Below are 10,703 nucleotides of genomic sequence, written 5' to 3'. Positions count from 1 at the left end.
TTCATCTTGATCCAGGCTGAGAGAGTCAGGTTAGCACAGATCCCTATTTTCGCAGGTCACGGGTTGTTGAGAAGCCTCAGCATTGACTGTCTTGGCCCAGGTTCCTCCCTCCAGTGTGGCTGGGATACGGAGGAGGGAACCATGCCAATTAAAATGGCTGTCAAGCTGTTGGCTGGCAAGAGACAGACACTCACCCAGACAGGCAGGCAAACAAACACATAGGACAAAGAACCTTATACACCCTACAAAATTTGCCAGCTTTTCTTCTTTCTGCGGCACTGTACCTTTCCACATCATCCTAGAAATAGTGCATTTTATTTATTTATTTATTTAGCGCAGAAGCAGGAGGAGTGGCAGAGGGAGAGGGAGAAGCAGGGTCCTCACTGAGCAGGGAGCCCCATGCGGGGCTCTATCCCAGGACCCTGAGATCATGACCCGAGCTGAAGGCAGACGCTTAACCAACTGAGCCACCCAGGCGTCCCCTAGAAATAGTGCATTGTAATGTGGCTAGTTTGTAGCACTCAAACCAAAGGGAAGAAATGAAAAAAAAAAAAAGAAGGCTGTTTTGCATTCATTTTACCGTGAAGGGTAGCTGGGAGACAGGAAGATGCAAAGAAAGAGAGAAAGGAAGGGAGAGGGGAGGGCGGGAGGAAGGAAGTGAGGGAAAGGAGGGAGGAAGGGAGAGAGAGCTTAAGCTGGATCACAACTTAATTTATACTCTTCTCACCACCAAGCGATGAGGGGCTTTTATGCTGTCAAGGAGCGATTCCTGTAAGCAACTGGCTGTTTGCAGTACCTGTATCCTAGCCAGCTAACAGCATCTTTCATTCTTTCTTTGCTTTAATGAAGGGATAGCAGTCTTTGCTATCTACAGCCTACATGGCATTGCACCCCACAGGGGGGCCTGGAGAGCAGGCCCCTTCACTGAAATTTATGAAGTGCGTCCTGAGGACCAGGTGGCCCCTGTACAGTGACACGGAATGACACTCCACACCACTCCCGTTCTAAAAGTCATTGCTGTGCCACCACCAAGGACCCCAACGAGTCGAATGACAAGGAGACCAGGGCCCCTGAGCCGTGGCTTCCCCAACAGCTCTTCTTGCTTCACTTAAACCTTCTGTCATGATGTTAGGAGCTACACTGATGCATAATAGCTGCATTTCTCAAACTCTCTAAGACAGATGCTATGCCAAGTATCGAATATGGATTACCTTTTGTTTGTTTTCCATTTATATTACCTTTTTAACCCTTAATGAGGCAGGTCCTTGTAATGGTTAATTTTATGTGTCAGTTTGACTGGGTTCTGGAAGAATCTGTGAGGGGGGGGTCTCTGGAAGAGATCAGCATTGGAGTCAGTAGCCTGAGTCAGGAGGGGAGCTCTCGGCCATGGGCGTGGGCATCCGCCAGTCCACTGAGGGACAATCCACTGAATAGACCAAAAAGGCAGGCAAGGGGCAAATTCTCTCCTCTCTCTCTCTCTCTCTCTCTCTCTCTCTCTCTGCCTGAGCTGAGACATCCATCTTCTGCCCTCGGCCACTGGCACTCCTTGTTCTTGGGCTTTTAGACTAGACCATGACATACACCATCAGCCTCCTAACTCTCAGGCCTTGGACCAAATGATACTCCTGGCTTTCCTGGGTCTCCAGCTTGCTGCTGGCAGATCATGGGACTTCTTGGTCTCCATAATAGTGTGATAATTTCTATAATAAATCTCCTCATCTGTATCTATATATCTCTATCTATCTTCCTATCTGTCTAATCCTGTTGGTTCTGTTTCTCTGGAGAACTCTGACTAATACAGTTCTTGTATTATTGTCTTCATTGTACAAGTGAAGAAACTATGTATCATGTAGATTAAATCCCTAAGGATAGCAAGAAGGAAGGCCAGGCGGCCTGGCTCCAGGGTCCATGCTCAGAACCACGAGACCTAACTGACTCTTTAGAAGGAAGATGTATACACATGGAAAGTGCTAGCAGAGCTCCTGGCATCTAGCGGGTGCAATTATGTAAGGCTCTTGGTTTTCTATGTTAAAAGCTCCCTGAGATAAATGCAAGTCTTCATTGGGTCACAATTTAAAGAAGCCAGTCTTGGATTCATGTACTTATCCATCAGTCATTCATTGACTGCCTACTGTGTGTATAGCATGGCCTTAGGAATTGAGGCAATTAAAAAAGAGAAGATACGGTCCTTTGACAACAGACAATTGGTAAGGCAAGAGCCACAGCAATGAGTGAACAACAATGCAAGCTGGTAAATGATTATGTTTCACAATAAGTACCTCAAGCAAGAGATGCAGTGAGAATTTAGTGAGGAGAGATAGCCCTTCTGGAGGGGGCGGGCCCCGAACAGGATTTCGATAGCACCACGGGAAGGAACAGAGTGGAAGGAACCTTTGTTTGCTCATTCGCTGAACACTCAGGGACCTAACTGCATACCAGGTCACTTTGCTGGTCACCCGAGAGCCCATGTGGCCAAGCAGCTTATTCTCTCCTGTGGGGACAGCCTGATATTTGCCAAGGGTGCTAGGAGAGAGCTCGGAGCAGGACCTAACCCCCTGTGGAGAGTGGGGAAGGCTTCCTGCAGGCGGTGACAGCTGAAGGGAAGGAGTTCGCCTGCCTGAGCGTGAAAACAAGGGGAGAGGAGGGCAGGCGGGACAGCTGGTGCAAAGGCAGAGAAAGGTGGGCCCTCGTAAGGCAGGGTCGGTTGAGGGAACACCTTTGATTGTGGTAAAGACATTTTAATAGAGAAAAGACACAACTGAAAGGTACAGGGTCTAACCTGCTCTTTCCGAAGGAGGAACTCGACTAAAGCAGATGAGAGTCCCTCAGACAGCTATGACATCATCCCCCGCACCCCCACGTTCATCCCGGGCAGATAAAACCAGATCTGCAGCCAGCCGCTTCCCCACCACTGGCTCCCTAGGATGCCCAGACTCGAAGCTGCTGTGTGTTGGTTTGCAAGCTCCTTGGGATCCTCCCAGGTGTAATCTGAGACTGTCCCTCGTAAGCTTGTAGGAGCGGGAAGAAAAAGGCGGCCACTCCAGCTTGGTAGGTGGCAGTTTTAAAAAAGCAAAGGAGCTTATAGATGAGGCTTGTCTTGGGCAGCAGCAAGGTCGGGGGATCCCCACACCCACCCGCCACATCTTAGAAGTTTCTACAGAGGCCTTCACTTAGAGTTCAGTCACACATACTGTGCAGGTGTTCTCAACAGCACATCACTGTCTCAAGGCTGTGTCTTCGGGGCAGCCTCTGGGAATGGGAAAGGCAACTGGAACCCACATTCCAAGGACGGGAGGGGGTAAGGAGCCCTTGAGAGCCCTGCTGAGGGTCAGGGCGCAGCTCACAGTGGTCACATCTGCTCAGTGATCTCCAACACGGCAGCAAAAAGACAAGCCAAACTTAACTGCAAGGTACCATTGCCTTAAAAAAGAGCACCCTTCTTCCCTTTACCTCTCCCAGGGCTTCTGCGTAACGTTTGCCTAAGAGAATGTGGCCAGATTCACAAAGTGGCCTGTCTTTTACCTACAGGGCAAATTTTCAAATGAAAGCAGATTTCGACTGAAGAAAGCCAGGTAACAGTCTCATCAGATATTTGCCACCTACTGAGACTCTCATTTTTTTTTTTTTTAGCTTTCATAGGCATCTGGATGGGCCATTCATGGAAGGGATTATTCTCCCCATCAGAACACAGAGCAGAGGGAGGATGTCCCTTTCTCTGCCAAGGCCGGAGGGGAAGGTGTTTCTGTCCCCTGTCCAATTGGAAACTGAGCACTTTCCCAGCCACACACACCCCAATCTTTTACAAATTGTTCTAGGACTCCCTCAGCACTATAAGTTAACTGCAAGTTGATTATATTTTTGGAATTTGCTCAGGAACCTAACCTTCATGTGTTCGGCCCATGGAGAAATGTGTTGCCAAGTTCCAAACAAGTGCTGTGGACTTTCAAAACACAACCTGTTGGTCAGATGAAAACTCCCCATCCTAGTAACAATTTCCTCTGATGGGCAGAGTGGGCACGGGGGTCGAGTAAAGCTGAGCGAGCCTGGTCTTAGAAACTACCAGGTTTGTAGGAGAGCCTGGAGGCTGTTTTCCAGATGAGGAAGGAGAAGCCCAGCGAGGGAAACTGGCTGGCCAACTTGTGGCAGGGCTGGCTTCAGACCGAAGCCTCGGGCCCCCAGCCATGTTCCCATGAACCCATGTTCATCTTCCATCTTGTGACCAAAGAAGCAGCCACACATGAAGATGGAGAATATTGTTGCCTACATTTGAGGGACCCCAAGAAGAAATTGTGATCCTCCACTGAAAGAGAAAAAAAGGAAAGAAAGAAAAATCCCCATGATGGTTTTATCAGTTAAACTTGGCTTTGGCTATAACAGAAACCCAAAATTAACAATGGCTCCAACACCTTAGGATTTATTTCCCTCTTACTTACGAGTCTGGAGGAAGGGGGCCCAGGACTGGAACAATGGCCTTATCCCATTCGTCCTCAGGCCCCCTCCAGCTCACCTTTTTGCCATCCCTCCCATGTGGCCCTTGCTCCCATGGCCCAAGGTAATGCGTAGGACATCAGTCACCCCAGCCAGGCTGGAAAAAAATAAAAAGAGGAAAGGCCTGAATGACAACTGTCCCTTATAGAAACATATGTCTTAGAAACTGTCTGCTCTCATCCCACTGGTCAGAACTTGGCCTGAAGGCAACACTTGGCTACATGGGAAGCTGAGAAATCTAGCCTTCATTTTGGGTACCATGTGCCCAGCTAAAAGTTAGAGGGTCCGTCCCTGTCTGCCGTAACAATGCAGGGAAATTCAACACATATTGATGTGTTCTTTTGAGTTACAATTGTCCAGGCCTTTTTCAAAACACAAATCCTGAGAGGGTTCCCCTTATCTGACATTTGATCGTCCAATGAGAGCATCAGATTTCTTTCTTTTGTGGTAAGAAAGACAAGTCATTGTAAAAGTAAACCATTAGAAAAGCCCGGGCCACTAGGGTCAGAGAAGGTGGCTCTGGAAGGAGCAAGGGAGCAGAGCTGGAAGAGGACTCGAAAAGAGTGTGCAAAAAATAGATGCATCGAGCATCACGGCCACCATCTGTGGCTCTGCCCTGTTGGCAAGGGCTGGTCCTGCTGATATTCTGCCCACCACCTTTCTCTACTTCCTGTGGAGTCAATCTCCGCCAACCTCTCTGGGGGCTTGTGGGATTTAGACAGCTGTTGCCTTATCTTAGCATGGGTTCTGGTGGCACCGGGCGGGTGATTTACCCAGACTTGCATGGCAGCTGCCCTGCCGGTTTTAACTGACGATGGATCTTAGAGCAGCTCACGTTTAGTCGTAAATAAGAGCTCTTGTTTTGCAAATCAATAATTCTTCAATTTTGTCAGACTTCCAGAAGGAGGGAACATTAGAGTGTGGAGGTCTGATTGGGGTTGGCCAACACTGGACTACATACTGAGTCCACTGGGTAGCTTCTGGCAGTTCCTCAGCCTCTCCAAGCCCCCCCACTGTGGCCACGAGGCCTTTACACATGCTATTTCCTCTGTGTCTGGAATGTTCATCTCTCCCCTCTTGTCCGGATAACCTACCGAGCCTTCAGAAGAAGACTTCCCTGTTGTCTGGGACTAGGGAAAACGTCTCAGCCACAGGTTTTCATGGCCCTGTGTATCTCTTCTTCGTGCCTCTTTCCACGGTTGTGGCTCTACACTGATTTGTGCGATTCTTTATTCAGATTATACTTTCATGAGAACAGGCTTTGTCTGCCACGATATCCCCTGTACCTAGCACAGTGAGAGGTGCATAGTACACACTCAATAAATTTAGCTGAGTTGTGAAATGCCCCCGCAGCACATTTGTCTCTAACCCTGTTTCACAATATGTTGACCATGAACCCTCTGCATCAGATTTATCTGGTGAGGCCGTGGTGACATGATCTGCATGTGAACAAGCTTCCTCCGTAATTGCTAAGCACCGTAATGTTTGAGAAGCCCCACTGTAGGGTGTGTGAGAAGTTTGGGGAGACAGCAGGGCATGGGTGTCATTAAGACCCGCATACTGGCCACAAGAATGTGCCTCTGGGGTAAGGCTACTGTATTCAAGAACTATCTCCTATCTCCGTATGCTCAAATTTGGAGAAGAAACCTACAAGACAAATTTTGGCTCTTTGACAGCCCAGAAAATTTGCGGAGACAGCTGTTCATTGAGCTTCCACAGTCAAGGTTATGTGGAAATAAAACAATGTGTGTTCACAATAGCACCTTTGCACAGAGGACTTTATAAAAATTGCACAAAGACCTGATTGTTGGTGGTGATTTGTTATGTTCCTCCCTCCCGGTGGCCCTCCATACCCAGGTGGAGTGGTGACTTGACTTTCTGAGTCAGGAACTGAGTCCTCTGTGCAAACTGGGTCTGATTTCAAGCCCCCCAAACGTAATACATCATGTAGTCACCTATATTCACCTATTAGAGATCTCCAAACCTGCAAGCTGATACACTTAAATCCTTGTCTTCTTTAAAAAAAAAAAACCTGGAGTCTAATACTGTGCCCTGAAGTTGACCATGCACCTGGTCGGTCCTCCACACTCAGTGTGGTTTAAGCATATGCAGTTCCACCGATGACAGGAAAGCCTTTCAAGCAAGAGTTCTACTAAGTGTTTTTGTTGCTCTTTCTTACCCATTCAGCTGCTCTTTTTGCCTCACAGATTTCCTCTTCCTCTTTTAAGATTCCCTTCTCCTCCCTCCCTACTTTAGGGTAGGCTCGTATCTTTTTTGAAGATCATAGATTCTTTACCTTCCAAGAATTTTTTTCTTTCTTCCATTGCCCCAGGACCCATGTCCTTTTTTTAGTATTTCCCCAAGATCTTGGATGACCGCTGTCATTTCTCTTAAAAAAATAAATCATTCTATGGTCTCACCAAATATCTAATTCCCATATATATATATTTATTTATTTACTTAATATAATATATTATATATACAAAATATATATATATTTTAGATTTTTAAAAAATTTTTAAAGTCATTTCTGCATCCAACGTGGGGCTTGAACTCACAACCCTGAGATCAAGAGTCGCACGCTCGACTGAGCCAGCCAGACGTCACCAACTCCTGTATATTAATATCTCCACTAACAAAAAACAAAAACAAATGAACAAATGAAAACCCAGCACAAGCAGATACATGAGTTGAGATTGTAAGTAAAGATAAAAAGTTCAAACCATAAAACAAAAGGCAAAAATTATTGTCCCAAAGAGGACCCCGATGTCGTAGCTGGAGGACAGCTAGGAAGAAGTTGCTATATTTGCTTTACCAGCTCCTGGAGAGCGGGGACAAAGTCTTACCTCGAATCCTCCACAGTTCCCTGCACAGTGTCTGGCTCACAGAGGATTCAAGAAATATTTACAGAAAAAATATGACTGGAGGAGGGAAGGGTCTCCAGTGTTAACCAGGGACCTGCTAGTTTTAATGTGCTGTTGGTGGTCAGAGTAAACCCAGAGAAGTGTCCTGCAGCCCAGCAGTACCACACCGGGCCACATGATGCAGACCGCGGGCCATGGTCAAGAGTTAGGAAAACTGTCTCCTCCTGCGGCCCACGGTCCTCCTGTCTCAGCCCTTGGGAACTCTTGAAGGTTCCCAATACCTTCAGGGATCCTTCCAGGTCATGGTAAATGAAAAAGAAATCCTTTGCTGACAAAATATGGGGTATTTCTGCTAAAAGTCCCTTTGTGTGTTAGCCAAATATATGTCATTGTGGTTACGATGGAAAGTACGTGGGCTGTGGAGACACCCCATCTGGCGCTTCCTTAACTCGGTGAGGCTCCACTTTCTCATCTTGAAAATGGGAATAATGACACCTATGTTTTACTGTCTTTGTGGGAATTTGAGATAATCCCTGTTAAAGGCTTAGAACGTAATAGAAATTTCGTAAGTGATAGCTTTCCCCACGTGAGGGTAAGCACCACAGGAGCTGGGTGTTTTGTCTGCTTTGTCCCTGCTGGCTCCCAGTGCCTGACACGCAAAATCAGCACTTAATAATATTGTCGAACAAAGGATGTATTTGTTTACTCACCACGTCACTGAGTGGAAACGCATCCTGGTCTTCTGATACACTAAAATGGTAGGGTGCTTAGTGTTTCCAGTAGCATCCGGCTTCAGCACTCTGTGTCGGATGCTAGTGACATTTGTGTTGCTTGCTGTACGACCACGTGGGATGGTAAGCTGACACGGTGTATGAGCGGATCTCAAAGTGTCATCTCCCAACCAGCAGCATCAGTATCACCTGGGACCTCGTGAGACGTGTAAATTCTCAGGTCCCACTGCAGACCTGCTGAATCAGCAAGTCCCGGGGTGGGAGCCTGCCCTGTAATCGGGGCGAACAGATCCTTCGCTGATCGTGATGTGTGCCGAAGGCTGAGGACTTCACCACTGGGGTGTTAAAACCCTCCTGTGCTGTGACTACCGATGACCCGAGCACCCGATGCCTAAGAACGGATGACTTGTACCTGGAAAACGTAATCCATTGGAGATTTTAGCATATGCCGCTCATCTTCAGGTAGAGAACTTTCAGGTTGTGAGTTCACGTGCTTATTCAGCTAACTGGCCTCAGTGCTGTTTTGATCGTGGCGCCCGCTATGGATGCATGTTTGGGCCCTCCCCCCCAAAATTCACAGGTTGAAGCCCTACCCCCCAGGGTGATGGTTTTAGGAGCTGGGGCCTTTGGGAGAGACGATTAGGGTTAGATGAGTGTTCTCTCTCAGCCACGTGGAGACACAGCCAGACCACAAGCCAGGAAGAGGGCCCTCCTCGATTCCGGGACCATGCTGGCGCCCTGATCTCGGACCTCCTGCTTCCAGAACCGTGAGCAGAGAAATGGCTGTTGTTCAAGCCTCCCAGTCTGTGGTATTTAGTGGCCGGAGCTGATGGAGACAGAGCCCCTTCCACCTGGCTGTGGTAGAGCGGACCAGGGTGGGCATGGACTCCGGGAAGCTCCAGCTGCAGGCTAGCCCTCAATTCTTGTGTTGGTAAAGACGCAAGCGAAGCTACTGTCAGATACCCAAAAATAAAGTGGCTCAAAAAAGGAGCAGTTATTTCTTTCTTCTGTAACAGCCCGTGTATGAACGGTCCAGGCGGACAAGGTGGTTCTGTTGCGTGAAGTCATCTAGGGACCTTTGTTCTTCCATTGTGTCATTCTGGCATTCTCTACAGGGCTGTCCTCCTTTGCCTGACGAAGGCTGAGTCAACACCATGTCTGCATTCCATCTTACAGCAGGGAGAAAATCCAGGACGAGTGGTTTGACTTTAAGAAGATGATGCCAAATTTATACATCTCACTTCCATTTATACCCAGCCACTCGCGTTGTCATACCCAGCTGCGAGGCAGGCTGTGGGACAGCCGTGTGCTCACAGACAGCACATGGGGCTCTAAGAAGAAGAAGAAGGGACGAGCGAGCCTGGGAGACAGTTAGCAACCCCTGCCAGAGCTCTCCACAGCTTCTCAGTTCCGCTTCTCATGGGGCCAGGTGCCCCATGCAGCCCTGTCCTTGGATTCCCAGGAGATTTCTCTATCTTTAGATTAAAACCCCCTTCTCTTAAATTAGCTTGAGTGAGAAACTCTTCTTTGTTACCAAAAGCTCCAGATTAGAACAGTGCACCTTAAATCCCCCAGACCTTAGTGACGGTTGAAATAAACATAATGTGACAGGTGAGGGGCTCAGAGCGAGCCCTGCACACAAGCGTTGGGGAGGGTTGCGCAGTTGTGACCACAAGGATGGCCGTGAGGTGACATGAGTTGACACTAGCCCCGTGTGACAGTTCTGAGCTGTCCTGAACGGCCTTCCTTGCCTCCCCTGAGAGCCCTGCGCCCAGACAAAACCGTGAAATGTACTAACCAGGCTTTGGCAGCTTGCGGTCTCTTTCTGCATCTTTGCCAGTGGGATCTGGGCCATGAGAATTCCCACATCTTGCGTCCATTCCCTCAGAGTTCTGTTCGGCTGTGCACATGCACTAGGGTCTCCTTGGGGCTCACGGCCTTCTCATTACATATGAATCTCTAGCAATGGGGGAATTTTAGGCCCATTTGGCTATTAGCCCTGGTTTATTAGGGGGTTTTGTCGCTCTTTGCAAATAACACTCAAGCGGGGTCCTGGTATGTATAGTAGCATCTCTGTATCCTCATTTCAGGGTAACAGTCTGGGGAGAGAAATGCCTTTTTTTCTTTCTTTAGTTTTAATCTGTCATTTAGAATGGCTGATGGGTCTACCAACTAAGGGCTCCTGTTTCGTGGAGGAATAGGTAGAACTCTTGGGTCTCCCCTCTCTGAACCTTGTTTCCTTCTTCTCCTGTTTTTAAGGGGACTTTTCCACCCTACTCTTCACATGCCTGGATCAAATAAACACCAGGATTGCACAGTGCAGCATCCAGTGTGCGATTATAATCAGCTGAGAGTAACCAGAGGAACTCCTCACACATGTAAAGTTGAATAGTAAGTCCATGTTCGAGTTAATCAGCTCAACACCTGTCTTTTGCCTTACCCACCCTGGGTTTCTTGGCTCTGCCTCGGGGTGATTTGCCTTTCCACCCTTCCATGGGCCATGTTTCTCAGTCAAGTAAGGGGACCATGAGAGCCCATGACCTTCTGTTCATGGCAGGCTCTACAGAAGGAGGGGTGGGAGTGGGCTCAGCAGCAGATGAACAGACATTATGTGCCAGGC

At 48.1% G+C, this 10,703-nt stretch overlaps 1 long non-coding RNA gene across 1 annotated transcript; it reads right to left on the bottom strand.

The window, feature by feature from the left end:
- On the bottom strand, positions 1 to 9,342 carry LOC118539447 (uncharacterized). The gene is made up of 3 exons (XR_004919179.2): positions 8,063 to 9,342; positions 4,508 to 4,585; positions 1 to 119 (listed from the first exon to the last, which is right to left on the bottom strand). It is a non-coding gene; the product is annotated as an uncharacterized LOC118539447 (long non-coding RNA).
- Positions 9,343 to 10,703: the final 1,361 nt, after the last annotated feature.

This window comes from Halichoerus grypus, chromosome 7 (assembly GCF_964656455.1).
Source record: "Halichoerus grypus chromosome 7, mHalGry1.hap1.1, whole genome shotgun sequence".
NCBI classification, from domain to species: domain Eukaryota; kingdom Metazoa; phylum Chordata; class Mammalia; order Carnivora; family Phocidae; genus Halichoerus; species Halichoerus grypus.
The sequence above is the reverse complement of the archived record's forward strand: the minus strand, read 5'-3'. Positions and strand labels throughout refer to the sequence as shown.